The following is a 17,725-nucleotide window of genomic DNA, read 5'->3' as shown; positions in this document are numbered from 1 at the left end:
CCATGGTGTCCAGCGGGCCAGTTCTCAGGGGACTTAGTTTATTTTTTATTCAAGTATAGTTGATTTACAATATCGTGTTAGTTTCAGTTATTCATACATACATGTATATGTGTGTATATATAAAAATATATATATCCTTTTTCAGATTCTTGTCCCTTATAGTACAGAATACTGAGTATCGTTCCCTGCACTATACAGTAGTCCTTGTTGGTCGTCTGCTTCATGTATAGTATGTGTACATGTCGATCAGGGGATTTATTGAAGAGCAGAATGGACAGAATGGAAATCCAAATGTCCTCAGACCATGTTCTCTCTACAGCCTATGTGAAGATATCCTAGGAACTTACGTCAGTTATTTGCCTCTAAATATTTTGTTTGTGGAGCAACGAGACAGAATTGGGTGAGAGAACCACTGCGCTCTACACGAGGAGGCCTGAGCTCTGATCGCCATCACATTGCCAACCTGGGGAGCCTTTGGGGAGGCCACTTGAATTGAATGGCAGGACAAACTGGTTAGGATCCCACGAGAACGCCTCGTGTAAGCCTCGCCTCAGCTGTGCCTGGCGTAACCTCCATCGCCTTCCTTTATCAACCCAGGCCTCGGTTGCCTCATCTCTGCAATGGGGGCACCGTCAGAGCCCAGCTCACAGGTGATGGTGAGGCTCAAAGAAGCTGAAAATCAAACAGAGAGGGCTTCCCTGGGGGCGCAGTGGTTGAGAGTCCGCCTGCCGATGCAGGGGACACGGGTTCGAGCCCTGGTCTGGGAGGATCCCACATGCCGCGGAGCAGCTGGGCCCGTGAGCCACGAGTACTGAGCCTGCGCATCTGGAGCCTGTGCTCCGCAACGAGAGAGGCCGTGATAGTGAGAGGCCCGCGCACTGCGATGAAGAGTGGGCCCCGCTCTCCACAACGAGAGAAAGCCCTCGCACAGAAAGGAAGACCCAATGCAGCAAAAATAAATTAATTAAGTAATAAACTCCTACCCCCAACATCTTAAAAAAAAAAAAAAAGCTGAATAAAAAGAATAGAATAAACAGGGAGCCCTGTACGTAGCACTGGGGGTGCCAGGCACTGTCCCACCACTTTCTGTATCGTTGTTCTTCACTTCTCAGAGCTCCACCTTCCTTATCTCTACGGCGTACAGATAATAGCTGCCTTACTTCCTCTTACAAGATTCTGCTGAGGGCCAAGAAAAAACCCTCCGATAATTGTGATTTCAAGAAGAATATTCTTTTAAAATGACAAAGATATATTTGTGGTGATAATTATTATCAGCATCACTAGCCTCGGAATTCCCCTGCTTTACAGAATCCTTGAGGAGGAGTGCAGGAACCGCAGTGGGCAGAAGGATCGCATTTCACGGATATACTTGTCCAGCAACGCGTCACCCCTCCCGGCCACCCGCTGCCCGTGGAGCCGTGCTGAGCCGTGACCGTGGAACACGGGCAGCCCAATGCTGAGGACCACCAGTGATGTGGAAAAGTGGGGGCGAGCTAATGAAAATGGAAGAGGTCCTATTTTTAAAAAAATTTTTATTGGAGTAGAGTTGATTTACAATGTCGTGTTAGTTTCAGGTGTACAGCAGAGTGAGTCAGTTATACATATACATAGATCCACTCTTTGTTTTAGATTCTTTTTTCCCATATAGGTCATTACAGAGCATTGAATAGAGCTCCCTGTGCTATAAAGTAGGTCCTTATTAGTTATCTACGGAAGAAGTCCAATTTAAGCCTCGTTCATGTATTGGAAATCCGTGCTGCAGTTTATCCTCCAGTCATACACCACGCTCAGCATCGTCTGCCCACGAGAACTTTGGGAGCGTATTGACTCAGTTGCCCCCACGAGTGATGAGCTCCCTGTCTTTGCCCGACGGCTCCCTGTCAGCGGGGGCTGCCTGTTGCCCCCTGGCAGACATGATGGGGAGGCTCAAATAAGCCTATTAATATTCAGTCAAATGCCAATAAAGTCCTTGTGCAATGTGATTCATTCACCATATTGATCTACCCTTTTCAAGCCGAGAGCAAATTAAGTGAGCATTGGCTTGTGTTACCTTGAAAACGCAGTACAGGTAAAAATCAAACTGTAATCTTCTGTGTACTTGGAAGATAAATTGGAAAGGCTATTCTTTTGGCGCTCAATTTAGTGTGCCCAACCACTGTCTGGGGGAAATCAGGGCCTCTGGCGGCACGGCAGGGTTTATCAGAAGGTGTCTCTGGATTCGAAAATGATCTAATGAACAATTCTGCTTGTGTTCTGCATCTTCTAAAAATAGTGTCAACAAATTGGCACCATCTCCTAAATATCTGCTTACATCCTATTTTAGCAGCCAACTCATGGGTTGCCAGGAGTTTATAATATACCCATCTCAAAATAAAAATGCCTCTCCCGCAAATTGTAAGAGAGATCAACAGATTGGTAGCAGGACAAGGGTTCTCATGGTGCCCAGTGGGGTGAAAGTCTCTCGGAAACTTGCAAACCCCTATTTATGGGCTGAAAAGCTTATAGAGTTTCTTTTTAAGGATGTTTTCTTTTAAGGATGTTTTTAAGGATGTTGATATTTTCTTTTAAGGATGTTGAAACATTGCTGTCTTCATGTTCAACTCTTGGGCCATTGGAGACTTTGACCTCAGAGAAGTGGGAGAAGGAGGCGCCTTCAGGATTCACGTCCACCATCATCTCCTGAAGATGATGAGGGGATGAGGAGTGAAGGGCCTGCTTTCACATCCAGCTGGGATGTGACCGGCTTCCAGCCTGGAGCTCTGAGCATCCCGCAGGCTCTCCAGGCATCGCAACAGATGTGCAGGGAACACAGCAGGTACCAAGCCCACAGGCCTGCCCCTTCCCAAACTCCTGCCTCACGGAGCTTTGTAAAGGAGATCATCACCACGGAATTGAAGATACAGTCAGGGTAAGCTCTATTCTGTTCATCTCTCTGTTACTGAGGAAGGTTGTGAAGCAACGGAAGTCCAGGGCCCTGCTCTTTCCATTTTTGTGTTTCTTTCACACCTGCCGGAAAACCATTTTCCCAGTCCTGATACGCACAGCCCCAGGCTGCACCCTCGCGTGCACGCACACACTCTCTCACACACACTCACACACACCCCTCAGCTCTCTCTTGCTAATTACTTCTCTCTAAAAACCACAACTCAGGATGGAGAACAAAACAATCAAACATCTTCACTTAAGGTTATTCTCGTATTTAGAGGATACGTATTAGCTTGAGTGATGGATAAGTCCAAATGTGTGAGGCATCGGGGGGGCCCCAGTGGTCTGAGGAGTCGCAGGGCACGTGAGGGGTGGGCATGGTGCTGTGGTCTTCAAGGATTTTGACTGATTGGGATAACAAGTCGTGGACTTCACTGCAAAGCACAGGATGACAGAAAGATCTGAGGGCTGTTCAGAGACCTGGGCTTTTTCTACCACCGAGACAGGGCAAGTTATTTTAGAGGATGCAAGGCAGATACTTTGATGTGATTGACTTAGCATCAGAAAGGTTCATCTCACTGAATTTTTTTTTTTTTTTTTTTTGCGGTACGCGGGCCTCTCACTGCTGTGGCCTCTCCCGTTGCGGAGCACAGGCTCCGGACGCGCAGGCTCAGCGGCCATGGCTCACGGGCCCGGCCGCTCCACGGCATGTGGGATCTTCCCAGACAGGGGCACGAACCCGCGTCCCCTGCATCGGCAGGCGGACTCTCAACCACTGCGCCACCAGGGAAGCCCCATCTCACTGAATGTTAAGGCTCCTACTCTGCCTGCTCTTAGCCCTGGATTGGAGGGAAGGGCAATACATCACTGGATTCAAAATTCATGGTTCTGTATAATATTTATTATTTGGTGTTTACTAAGATCTGCTTTTTAAAAAAAATTTTTAACATCTTTACTGGAGTGTAATTGTTTTACAGTGTTTTGTTAGTTTCTGCTTTATAACAAAGTGAATCAACTATACATATACATATATCCCCATATCCCCTCCCTCTTGAGCCTCCCTTCCACCCTCCCTATCTCACCCCTCTAGGTCATCGCAAAGCACCGAGCTGATCTTCCTATGCTATGTGGCTGCTTCCTACTAGCTAACTGTTTTACATTCGGTAGTGCATACATGTCACTACTCTAACTTCCTCCAATTCATTCTCTATGTCTATGTCTTTATTCCTGCCTTGCCACTAGGTTCATCAGTACCATTTTTTTTTTTAAGGTTCCAGATATATGTCTTAGCATTCGGTATTTGATTTTCTCTTTCTGACTTACTTTACTCTGTATGACAGACTCTGTGTCCATCCACCTCACTACAACTAACTCAGTTTCGTTTCTTTTTATGGCTGAGTAATATTCCATTGCATATATATGCCAGATCTTCTTTATCCATTCATCTTTGATGGACACTTAAGTTGCTTCCATGACTTGGCTATTGTAAATAGTGCTGTAATGAACATTGTGGTACATGTCTCTTTTTGAATTATGGTTTTCTCAGGGTATATGCCCAGTAGTGGGATGCTGGGACATATGGTAGTTCTATTTTTAGTGTTTTAAGGAACCTCCATACTGTTCTCCATAGTGGTTGTATCAATTTGCATTCCCACCAACAATGCAGGAGGGTTCCTTTTTCACCACACCCTTTCCAGCATTTATTGTTTCTAGATTTTTTGATAATGGCCATTCTGACCAGTGTGAGGTGATACCCCATTGTAGTTTTGATTTGCATTTCTCTAATAATTAGTGATGTTGAGCAGCTTTTCATGTGCCTCTTGGCCATCTGTATGTCTTCTTTGGTGAAATGTCTATTTAGGTCTTCCACCCATTTTTTTCATTGAATTGTTTATCTTTTTGATATTGAGCTCCATGAGCTGTTTGTATATTTTGGAGATTAATCCTTTGTCTGTTGTTTCATTTGCAAATATTTTCTCCCATTCTGAGGGCTGTCTTTTCATCTTGTTTATGGCCTCCTTTGTTGTGCAAAAGCTTTGAAGTTTAATTAGGTCCCATTTGTTTATTTTTGTTTTTATTTCCATTACTCTAGGCAGTGGGTCAAAAAAAGATCTTGCTGTGGTTTATGTCAAAGAGTGTTTTCCTCTAAGAGTTTTATACTGTGTGGTCTTACATTTAGGTCTTTAATCCATTTGGAGTTTATTTTTGTATATAGTGTTAAGTAGTGTTCTAATCTCATTCTTTTACATGTAGCTGTCCAGTTTTCCCAGCACCACTTATTGAAGAGACTGTCTTTTTTCCATTGTATGTTCTGGTATCCTTTGTCATAAATTAGGTGACCATATGTGCATGGGTTTATCTTTGGGCTTTCTATCCTGTACAATTGAACTATATTTCTGTTTTTGTGCCAGTACCATACTGTCTTGATTACTGTAGCTTTGTATTATAGTTTGAAGTCAGGAAGCCTGATTCCTCCAGCTCTGTTTTTCTTTCTCAAGATTGCTTTGGCCATTCGGGGTCTTTTATGTTTCCATACGAATTGTAAAATTTTTTGCTCTAATTCTGTAAAGGATGACATTGGTAGTTTGATAGGGATGGCATTGAATCTGTAGATTGCTTTGGGTAGTATTGTCATTTTCACAATATTAATTCTTCCAATCCAAGAACATGGTGTATTTCTCCATCTGTTTATGTCATCTTTGATTTCTTTCATCAGTGTTTTATAGTTTTCTGAGTACAAGTCTTTCACCTCCTTAGGTAGGTTTATTCCTAGGTATTTTATTCTTTTTGTTGCAATGGTAAATGGGATTGTTTCCTTAATTTCTCTTTCTGAGTTTTCATTGTTAGTGTATAGGAATGCCAGATATTTCTGTGCATTAATTTTATATCCTGCAACCTCACCAAATTCATTGATTAGTTCTAGTAGTTTTCTGGTGGCACCTTTAGGATTTTCTGGTGGTATCATGTCATCTGCAAACAGTGACAGTTTTACTTCTTATTTTCCAATTTTTATTCCTTTTATTTCTTTTTCTTCTCTGATTGCCGTGGCTAGGACTTCCAATACTACGTTGAATAAGAGTGGTGAGAGTGGACATCCTTGTCTAGTTCCTGATCTTAGTGGAAATGTTTTCAGTTTTTCACCATTGAGTATGATGTTTGCTGTGGGTTTGTCATATATGCCCTTTATTATGTTGAGGTAGGTTCTCAGTAGGCCCATTTTCTAGAGAGTTTTTATCATAAATGGGTGTTGAATTTTGTCAAAAGCTTTTTCTGCATCTACTGGGATGATCATATGGTTTTTATTCCTTAATTTGTTAATGTGGTGTATCACATTGATTGATTTGCATATATTGATGACTCTTTGCATCCCTGGGATAAATCCCACTTGATCATGGTGTATGCTCCTTTTAATATATTGTTGGATTCTGTTTGCTAGTATTTTGTTCAGGATTTTTGCATCCATGTTCATCAGTGATATTGGTCTGTAATTTTCTTTTTGTGTGATATCTTTCTCTGGTTTTGGTATTAGGGTGATGGTGGCTTCACAGAATGAATTTGGGAGTGTTCCTCCCTCTGAAATTTTTTGGAAGAGTTTGAGAAGGATCGGTGTTAGCTCTTTTCTAAATATTTTATAGAATTCGCCTGTGAAGCCATCTGGTCCTGTATCCTTAATACTTTAAATTTCTTGGTTGATTAGTCATTGAAAGAGGTATAAACATCACTATTATTTTAGATTTATCACATTTCCATGTTATTCTCTCAATTCTGAATTTATTCAGTTTGTAGCTATATGGGGTTCAAAGCTGTTCCAAATTGTTACAGTTTCCTGGTGATTTGTCCCTTTTATAATTCATTAGTTATATGCACTGCATCAAGTAAACTTTGCCTGATACTAATGATGAAACATCAACTTTCCTTTGGTTAGTATTTGTCCCGTTTTCTTCTCTTACATTATTTTCAGCACTTGTTTCAGACCAAATGAAAATGTATCTTTTATCTGGGAGGTTTTATCCAATTACATTTCCTGTGTATGTTCATTCAAATAGGCCTGAATCTACACCCTTACTTTGTGCCTTATGTTTGCTAGACTTTTGCTTGTTTTCCTACCCTCATCCCTATACTATCTTCTTGAAAACAAATCAAGCTGTTTTATAGTTTCTATTTTTTCTCTACTGGTTGGGAAGTTATACATCTTATACCTATTCTTTGTGGTGGTTAAGCTTAATTTTTTTTTTTTTTTTTTTGCGGTACGCGGGCCTCTCACTGCTGTGGCCTCTCCCGTTGCGGAGCACAGGCTCCGGACGCGCAGGCTCAGTGGCCATGGCTCATGGGCCCAGCCGCTCCGCGGCATGTGGGATCCTCCCGGACCGGGGCACAAACCCGCGTCCCCTGCATCGGCAGGCGGACTCTCAACCCCTGCGCCACCAGGGAAGCCCAAGCTTAATTTTTAATTAAAAAACACTTTGAAAAAAATCTCAAACTTACAGAAAAGTTGCAATTACAGCACAAAGAATACTGATGCAACATCTTTATGTAATACTTAATGTGTATTTCCTACAAACAAGGGCATTCTCCTATATAACTGCAATACAACCATGAACATTTTGAAAGTAGTATACCTGCATTCTTACCAGTTGATGCAAAGACCTCATTCTCATTTTCCTTAGTGTGCCAATAATTTCCTTTAGAGTTAAAGGATCCGATTCAGAACCACCAATAGCTTAAATTGTCACCTTTCCTTAATCTGGAAAGGTTCTTCGTTTTTTCCTTGATTTTACGTCCTTGGCTCTTTCGAAGATTTTAGGCCAGTTATTCTGTAGAATGCCCCTCAGTTCCGCTTCATCCAGTGTTTCCTAATTCCTGTTAAAGATGCACACCCTGAATCTAATCATACCACAGAAATGCCATGTGTTTCGTTCTTGGTATCCTATCAGGTGTTGTGTAATTCCAATTAGTCCTTTTGTGAATTATGGTCACTTTAAGCACTTGATGAAGGTGGTATTTCTCCATGTAAGTTTGCTCTTTTTCCCTTTATAATTAATAAGTTCTTTGTGGTGAGAGACTTTGAAACTATGAAAATATCTAATTTCCCATCAGATTTTCAATTTACTAACTGTATCAGTATAGACTCATGGCTTCCTTTTTCATTCAAGGTGTTACAATCTCTTATTAATGATATTTATTTTCATGTTCAAATTGTTCCAAATTTGGCCTCTTTAACCTGACTGTTATCTTTTGATGTGTCCCGTCGTTTTTGTGTATTTCCTATCCCTTACTTCCTATTTCTGTTACAATGATTCTGCTCCAAACCTGAAATCCGCCATATCTCCAAGCATCGCTGACTTCTTACAGTGGAGGATGATACTGAGACACCAAGATCTGGGCACTAGGTGTGCTCAGCTCTAATGGGAGGTCACAGCTCCCACCACCCAGGTGACACAGTGAGAAGTTAAATGTCTGTTAGTTTTTCTCTTTAAACTTTAATTTGAGATGAGCCACATCCACAGGGTGTTTATACCTGGTGACAGCCAGCACTCCTCAGTTGACTGTGGGGAGTCTCAAATGGCAGGCTCACAGGGAAGGCAGAGGCTTGTCTACCTGAAGAATCTTCATGGGCCCCATACAGTCAATCAATTTTCCTACCACCACACTGAGCCCAGGCTTAGCTGGCATGGGTGTGGGGGGAGTCTCTTGGGGTCTATGTAGGTGCTTAGTAAGACCTGGAATAGTAAGTGGAAAGCTTTCCTCATATGGGGACTGTTTCTAATGAAATCCTCCTTAGCGTGTCAGGAAGTGGAACACATCGCTAGGGACCTTGCCAGTGGTGGGGGGGATCGTGGGCATCTGAACATTTAACAGTGGGAGATGTGATTGTTCTGGAAGATGCCTGGGTGCAGCTGTTAGTGACCCAGGATCATTCAACATTTGGAGACAGGAAAAGAGCTGGTATCAGGTCCAGTGGGGCCCAGATGGCTGGGGGAAACTAAAGACAGAGACTTCTTCCCCAGGAGGGAAACAATGGGAGGAGTAGACCTCAGAGAGGCAAGAGGTCTTGGGATTGTTAAGAAAAGAATGTCCATCGACAGCTGAATGGATAAAGAAGGTGTGGTATTGATATATATACACAATGGAGTACTACTCAGCCATAAAAAAGAATGAAATAATGCCATTTGCAGCAACTTGGATGGACCTAGAGATTATCATACTAAGTGAAGTAAACCAGACAGAGAAAGACAAATATCATATGGTATCGCTTATGTGTGGAATCTAAAAAAAAAAATGATACAAACGAACTTATATACAAAATAGAAATTGACTCACAGACACAGAAAACAAAATTATGTTTACCAAAGGGGAAAGGGGGGGATAAATTAGGAGTTTGGGATTAATATATACACACTACTGTATATAAAATAGATAACCAACAAGAACATACTATGTAGCACAGGGAACTGTATTCAATATCTTGTAATAATCTGTAAGGGAAAAGAATTTATATATATATATATGAATCACTTTGCTGTTTACCTGAAACTAACACAACACTGTAAATCAACTACACTTCAATTAAAAAAAAAAAGGAACTCAGATTAGGAGATGGGAATGTAACAAGACCCGGTTACCGGAAGTGGGACCCGGGTAAGCTGGTAAGATGGCACAGTGGTTAAGCCTGGGGCTGGCTTCCTGCCCTTGAGCTCGGGCTCCACCTCTGTCGACGGCTGTGATCTAGGGCACAGGGTGTAACCTCTCTGTGCCTCCACGACCTCTTCTGCAAACTGGGATCGTGAACCAGCCACACCACAGGGTCGTTGGGAGGGTGACATAACACAAGTTAAGGTTTAACCAGTGACAGACACAGATGTTAGCTGCTATTTTCACTTAAGGACAAAGCAGAAGGCCAGTCGTTGGAACCAAGGCCCGAGGTCAGGCCAAGTTTTCAGCCAGTTGGACTCGTTCTCTCTGCTTCGACGTTGAACTTGATCCAAGGCTTTGAGGAGAGGCAGGTGGGCAGGGGGCGTGGTGGTGGCGGGGGAAGAAAACTCCCAACTTAGCAGCTGGAGCGTGGAGTGTGTCTCAGACTATCGCTTCTCCCAGGGGCAACGATGCTCCCTCACTGGGAGCCACTCGGTGCAAGTCCGCCAGGCCTGTGTCAGTTCCTCCATCATCTCGGGTTGGACTTAGGGAGTCACGATGTTTTCTATTTCTTTGGAGACAAGGGAAAGCCACGCAAACATGGCAAACAACGGCCAGTTCTGCAAGCATCTTTCCTCCCCTCCCCGCCTCCCTTCCCCGAAAGCACTGGAGCAAAGGGAATGAGGGTAAATTGAAAAGCAAACTCACCTTACAAGCACATAAAAAAGATCAAATGCAAGGGTGGGGGAGGAGAGGAGGTTGCGGACCAAACAGCCGGGCCTTAGGGAGACTTAAGAGGAATCCCAGGATTGAGCCATAAAATTTTATGGCATCCTAGGAATAGTTGAACGTTTCCTCGTTTGTGGTGCTGAGATTTTATGAGCCAAACAGGCGATCTTTAAAGCTTGTTTTCCTTTGCTCTTCAATAGGTTTAATTAAGCTTGGACTTGAGGCTTCAAGTTGTTTGAAAACTTGAGATTTACAACAAAACGACCCAAGTAACCTATATAACCAGTGAAACAGGTAAGGACTGGATTGGTTATGTGTGCGTCCCCAGTGGGCTAATAATTTGACACCCTTTCAAAGCAAAAATTTTAATGTTTTTCCTTAGCCATCACTCAGAGCATGCTGAAACAAAAATCTTTAAGCTGTGTTTGGGACTCCCCTGGTGGCGCAGTGGTTAAGAATCCACCTGCCAATGCAGGGGACATGGGTTTGAGCCCTGGTCCAGGAAGATCCCACATGCTGCAGAGCAACTAAGCCCATGCGCCACAACTACTGAGCCTGCGCTCTAGAGCCCTCGAGCCACAACAACTGAAGCCCGCGCACCTAGAGCCCGTGCTCCGCAACAAGAGAAGCTCCGCTTGCCGCAACTAGAGAAAGCCCATGCACAGCAATGAAGACCCAACGCAGCCAAAAATAAATTAAAAAAAAAAATCTTTAAGCTGTGTTTACACATCTTCTGTTGGACAGTGGTTACCATGGAACATTGGATGGTAACTCATCGTCCTGACGGTCAAACCTAGTGAGCTCCCTGACTCGTGGTGCTGAGGGAAACCGCCCCCACCCCTCTATTTCCTCTGAATGACGTGATGGGTTCCCTGCCCACTAGAAGCTTCTGGTATGTTTAAATGAGCTACGGGCTTAGACTTGAACACTTGGGGTGAAGGCAGGCACAGAACACTCTCATTCTCCCTGAAGCAGAAGTTCCTACCGGACACCCAATCCCTCCAGCTCCACAGAGGCCTGCCCTTGACTCACGGCAGACACTCTGTATCAATATGGCAACCGAAGCTGCCTCTGTCCCAGCGACTTCTTTATGTGTGGAATTTCTCCAAGAGGCATGAAAAATAAGTAACTACATCACAACTTAGTGTCTTTTCTTCTCTGTGTCCACTGTGTTTGATTAGTCTTCAGCTCTGGGTCGAAATTTTACTAGGTTATAACGTCTGTGGGCTGTTCAGCTACCAGCAACCTTTTAGACAGGCCATTTAAAGATTCGCGGGACACCATCCATAAAAGTCATTGGCGTTGCCTCTTTGGATGAGGAACAAGAAATAGTCAAGAGTTTCCAGTTCAAGTTCTTCATTTTACACATGGGAAAAGCGAGGCCCCCAAGGATACAGTGACTGGTGCAAAGCTACTCCATTTCCTGCAGAAGACCTGGGTCTCGAAGCTGGCTCTCCCGGATCTCACTTCTGCTTTCGTCCCACACGTGGCAGGGATGCACATTCTTAATTATTCTATTAAGCAGATACAGTCAGCACTAACATTTGCACCAGGTCCAATGTTAGCAAGTATTAGCACTAGTCAATCCGTGCTGTTGTTATCCCCATGCCACAGAGGAGGAGCCCTAGAAAGGCTACTGACTTGCAAGGTCAGAGTTTGTGAAAGGCTGTGTGCCCTGAGAACACAGCAGCTCTACCCCAGAGTCCGTGCTCCAGCTGCCCCCCGTGCTCTGTCATCTCCACCGTTCCACGCTACAAGCAGGTATATAGGTGTCGGCCCTTGAGATATAATATCTCCATCTGGAAAGACAGACCTTAGCTCAACAGGCAACATCAAATCAAGGTTTGACTACGTATCAGCTCGAAAGTTACTTTTCAGGAATGGTTTTCTTTCCAATGTTAAGATCCTTTGAGGATCTCAAAAAAAATCATTTCTTTCTCCTCATTGTTGCCTTGTGGGCCGAAGGAATGTTAATACGTTTATCTTCGGTGTCCTAATTATTCAAAGGGTTATGGGAAGAGAGAGCTAGGCTGTTTTCCCATGCAAGTCTCAGCCAGGAGAGTTCTTTTTTCACCTTGATGTAGAAAGCAAAGCAAGAAACATAATTCTCAAAGGTGACTCACACCTGCTAAGATTCCTGTGTTATGGGCAAATATCAAAGCCACGAGAGACTTTGGCTCTTTTTGGCTTTCTCAGCTATTTTGTGATAGAATGGAGGGGAATGATGTGAAGAGAGTCATCTGATTTGAGGTTGGAGTGAAGGTAAGTGTTTATCTGAAATCAGTCTGAAAAATCCTATAGTTCTTTAGGGGTCAATCAGCACTATTAATGAAAAGGCGAGGTGAATACACAATGAGAGTTAATGGGTCTTTTTAAAACGTTTCACCTGGGATTTAACCCACACTCTGCCACTCTTGGGCTATGTGAACGTGGGCAAAGTCATAGCATTTTTTTGGCCTAGACTCTAGAAAATGGACTTATTCTGAATGAACATGACTATGTTTTTGGGTTGACGTTGGGACACGTGCATGGGAGCTGCGTGAGAGAGAGATGCATGTTGGGGGGAAGGTAGCATGGCCCTTCTTGCCGGGGAGAGGAGGCTCCGATGGGGAACTCACGTGGCAGCTCAGGGAGTGGACAGGTGGTGGACCACCTTAGCCTGGCGAGGAAAGGGCTGTCATTTCATTTTTTTATTATTATTTTTTTGTTTTTTGCGGTACGCGGGCCTCTCACTGCTGTGGCCTCTCCCGTTGCAGAGCACAGGCTCCAGACGCGCAGGCTCAGCGGCCATGGCTCACAGGGCCCAGCCGCTCCGCGGCATGTGGGATCTTCCCGGACTGGGGCATGAACCCGTGTCCCCTGCATCGGCAGGCGGGCTCTCAACCACTGCGCCACCAGGGAAGCCCAGGGCTGTCATTTCAGCAGAGTGCCAGCCTCTGGGACTTTGGTAGAAGAGGATGCAAGTCACCCGTGCCTCTGATTTTGGCCATGAGAACGGTAATTGGAAGCGATGAACAAAGTCAGTTAACAATATTCACGAGTCCGTGAGAAAAGACCCCTTACAGAAGGCTAAAGGTGCACAACGTGTGAAAAGAATCCTCAAATCATTTTAGAGACATTTGGTGAAAATTGAAAATGTCCCATCATAACCGAACTGCAAATTTCAGCCACAAATAGAAATGCTAAGTGAGAGGTACAGTGGAGAAGGGGTAGAAGAGTCGAGAGAGATGGGAACAAGGGCAGGGGAGGGGAAAGGAATTACGTCGGAGGGAAACGGATTAATGGAAAACCCAACTAATGAGGCCCTCGAGGTGAGCTCCCCCCGCCCCGTCCCCCAGTACCACTGGGAATTGGGATTTACTCTTGAAATGGTTTTGGGAGAAAGGGCTCAGACTTGTGGGGAGAGCGTCAGGGCAAGTTTACTGAGCTTATCAAAGGGGATGTCTCTGCCTGTCCTCTCTGGGAATGAACCCTGGGGTATTCGTCAGCTGGGGCTGCCATCACTAATGGCACAGGACTTAAACACCAGAACTTTATCTGTTCACGGTTCTGGAGGCTGGAAGCCCACAATGAAGGTATCAGCCAGGTCGGTTCCCCCAGAGGCCTCCTTGGCTTGCAGATGGCCGTCTCTTCACCAGGTCCTCACAGAGCCGTCCCTCTTTACACAGCACTCCTGGCTCTCTTTCTGTGTGTCCAAATTTCCTCTTCTTATAAGGACGCCAGTCAGACTTGATTATCAACCACTCTAAGGACATCATTTTGCCTTAAACACCTCTTTCAAGGCCCTATTTCCAAATACAGTCGTGTTCTGAGGCGCTGGGGGTTAAAACTTCAGCATAGGAATTTGGAGGGGGCGGACACAACTCAGCCCATGACACCGGGAAAGAGGGAGAACAAAGACTGCGATACACAAGTCCAGTGAAAGAGGAAGGCGTGTGACGGGTGCTGAAGGAAAACAAAGCATCCATACAGTATAAGACATAGAATAAAAAGTCGTCTAAACAGTACCGTTCTCTTGCTGTGATTAAGACTTCTTTTGGCCCTGGCACCTTCAGAGACTATAGACTCCAGTGATGAAAACTCAGAAAGCATGCCAAATGTGGCCTGAATCAACACCCCTCATTTACTTCCCACTTAGCTTCACCAGAGGAGTCTTGCTGACTCTCCGTGACAGGTAGGCATCCTATGGTCAAAAAGATTTGTGGTAGGTTATGAAAACATCCGGGGATTATGTTCTAGTATCAGTGGTAGCCAGACTGGAATTATTGCATCTTGACGTGGTACCGTGGTGATGTCTCAGTAGGCTGAGCAAAGATTAAACTCCAAGTGTTATACAGAGAAAACACTTGTCATAGTTCCCTGCTGTCATGTTACTTGCTGGACACCATTGTCTGACCCAGGCCTGGACATCACAATTTTACATGCTGGGGAGCCCCTGGCTTTAGCCAAGACCCTCTCTTTCTGGAAGCAACGTTTGCTAACAGGCTCACGTTCAGGACACTTGTTTGTTTGTCTTATGGGTCGTTAGCCGTATTTGGATGGGCAGGATGGAGGCTTGTCTTAAGAAGCTTCCCTCTCATCCTTCCGCTGCCTGCACCTGCCAGCTAGCTCTCTGCCTCAGAGACTCCTCAGTCATCTCTTGTTGTCCTGAAGTCTGAATGTTTGTTAAAAGTAGGTGTAGCAGGTGAGTGATAGTTCAGACAGGTTCGTGTGCGTAATATCCTTCACCTTGGCTAAGGCAAGGTCCATGGTCAGAAACAAGAGTTTCTGGCACCTGGTGTTTTGCGAGTAATTGGAGTCTGGTGGTTACCGTCAGGAGAGAGATTGTAAATGGAACCGAAACAGCTCCACGTCCTTGTTTTTTGTTTCATTTATTTTCTCTATCGTTTTCCTGTTTTGAATTGCCTTGATTTCTGTTCTTAGAGTCATTCTATCCTTCCTTTGGGTTTATTTTGCTCTTCTTCTTCTAGCTTTTTGAAGTGGGAGGTTATATTATTGATTTGAGACTTTTCCTCTTTTCTGATACAGACGTTCGTGCCGTTAATGTCCCCTCTACTACTACTTTAGCTGTGCCCCACGAATTTTGATTTGTTCCCTTTTCATTTTCTTTCAGTTCCATGTATTTTAAAATAATTTCCTTGAGGCTTCCTTTTCACCCAAGGATTATTTAGACGGGTGCCATTTAGCTGCAGCTCAGGACAAGGTCTATTTTTTTATTTATTATTATTTGGCTGCATCAGGTCTTAGTGTGGCACACGGGATCTTTAGTTGCAGTGCATGCACTCTTTGGTGTGGCGTGTGGGCTTCTCTAGTTGTGGTGCGCAGTCTCATTAGTTGTGGCACGGGGGCTTAGTTGCCACGTGGCATGTGGGATCCTAGTTCCTCAACCAGGGATCAAACTCACGTCTCCTACATTGGAAGGTGGATTCTTAACCACTGGACCACCAGGGAAGTCCCGGATAAGGTCTATTTTAGTACATTTTTTTCATGGACACTTGAAAAGAATATGTATTCTACTGTTATTGGATGGAGTATTATATAAATGTTGATTGGATCTTGTTGCTTGATGGTGTTGTTGAGTTCTTCTGTATCCTTCCTGAGTTTCAGTCTAGTTATGTCAATTGTTGAGAGATGGGTGTTGCAGTCTTCAACTATAAGTAGAGATTTATCTGTTTCTCCTTTAGTTCTATCAGTTTTTGCTTCACATGTTTTGCAGCTCAGTTGTTTGGTGCATACACAATTAGGATTGATATGTCTTCTTGGTAGATGGACCCATTTACTGTTGTATAATGTCTCTTTCTGTCTATTAATTTTGTTTTGTCTGAAGTTTACTAATATCTGATATTAATATAGAGACTCCTGATTTCTTTTGATTAATGATTGCATAGTACATCTTTTTTCATTCTTTTACTTTCAAATTGCCTGCATGTTTATATTTGAGGTGAGTTTATTGCAGACAACATATAGTTGGGTAATGTTTTTTTAATCCACACTGCCAACTTCTTTCTTTAAACTGTTATATTTAGAGCATTTACATTTGAGTCATTACTGATATGTTAGGGCATAAGCTTTGCCCTTTTATTTTTGCTTTTCATTTGTTCTCTTTGTTTTTCATTTCTCTGTTTTCATTTTCCTGCCTTCCAATGGGTTTATTGAATTTTTTTTTTTGGATTTCATTGTGATATATCTATGATGCTTTTGAGTGTAACAATTTATATAGGTTTTTACTGGTTGCTTTAGGTATTGCATTATATATATATATGTATATATATATAGATATATATAGATATATATATGTATATAAAGCTTGTCACCTGTATTGGAGTCATCATATTACCAGGTTGAATGTATTTATCTTGTTTTGTGTGTTTCCAGAAACTGTGGTTTGGTGTCTGCCATTAATTTTGGAAATTTCTCTGCCATATTTCTCCTGTTCCCTTTTCTCCTCTTCCAGCATTCCAATTATGTTTATTTATTTTTCTCTATTAGGTGAGAAAGAAGGCTGGAGGGGGTTGGAGTGGGAAGAATTCTCTTCCACCTGCTGGGATAAATTTCTGACAAAATTTTTTCCCCTAGAGTAGGCTTTTGTTGTGAAACCAGTCTGGGCATATTTTGCAATGTTTACTCCTCTCCCCCCGTCAGAGCTGTGAGGGGAACTTTCTCAAATCTTCTCTGTGAGAACCTGGTGAAGTTTCTGGAGGAAAAGCCCATGGAAGTGTGGCTGCACCTCCCTCCAAGCTTCAGCCCAAAGGAGTTTCTTACGCTTATGCCAGTAACGCTCAGCCTCCAGCAATCCATCAGAATTATCACTTAGGTGTTCTGCCAGTTTATGGCTGCAGGTAACGATCTCAGCTGTGACTCTTTGTAGCCACAGATTTGGAGGAGGGGGCGTTTTCTCTGCCACTTCAGTTCTCTAATGGGGCCAGTAAAAATCTTTGATTTTTCAGTATGTCCAGCTTTTTCTGGTTATAAGGACAAAAGTGACGACTTCCAAGCTCTTTACATATTTGATCCGAGTCTGGAAGTCTTTCACACTATATTTTCATTGTTGTTTACTTGAGTTCGTTGAAGGAAGAGACTGCAAGTTCAGGATCTAGGATGCTGACTGGAGAGAAAGTAAGATTCAAAACTAATTGGGTAAATAAATTAAATGCTCCTTTGAAGGGGCTAAAGCCATCAGCATTTTAAAGATGGGAAAACTAGAGTTCAGATATTAAACAATTTAGCTTAACAATCAGTAGGGACCATATCCTGGGACTTTTGATCCAAATTTTATATTCTTTTTTTTTTTTCTGGTACGCAGGCCTCTCACTGCCGTGGCCCCTCCCATTGCAGAGCACAGGCTCCGGACGCGCAGGCTCAGCGGCCATGGCTCACGGGCCCAGCCGCTCCGTGGCACGTGGGATCTTCCCGGACCGGGGCACGAACCCGTCCCCCG

At 43.6% G+C, this 17,725-nt stretch overlaps 1 long non-coding RNA gene across 3 annotated transcripts; it reads left to right on the top strand.

Annotated features, from left to right (window-relative positions):
- The first annotated feature begins 941 nt into the window (after positions 1-941).
- LOC113617894 (uncharacterized) lies at positions 942-17,668 on the top strand. 3 transcript variants are annotated; one of them, XR_003431814.1, is made up of 4 exons: positions 942-1,511; positions 2,570-2,908; positions 10,488-10,581; positions 10,670-10,809. It is a non-coding gene; the product is annotated as an uncharacterized LOC113617894 (long non-coding RNA). The 3 variants fall into 3 exon arrangements; XR_003431815.1 differs by lacking the exons at positions 942-1,511; positions 10,670-10,809 and adding exons at positions 12,372-12,549; positions 17,623-17,668 and having other exon boundaries at positions 1,619-2,908; XR_003431813.1 differs by lacking the exon at positions 942-1,511 and having other exon boundaries at positions 1,619-2,908.
- Positions 17,669-17,725: the final 57 nt, after the last annotated feature.

Source organism: Aethalodelphis obliquidens, unplaced genomic scaffold, assembly GCF_003676395.1.
Source record: "Aethalodelphis obliquidens isolate GAN/ISIS:26980383/991018 unplaced genomic scaffold, ASM367639v1 scaffold5, whole genome shotgun sequence".
NCBI lineage: Eukaryota > Metazoa > Chordata > Mammalia > Artiodactyla > Delphinidae > Aethalodelphis > Aethalodelphis obliquidens.
The sequence above is the reverse complement of the archived record's forward strand: the minus strand, read 5'-3'. Positions and strand labels throughout refer to the sequence as shown.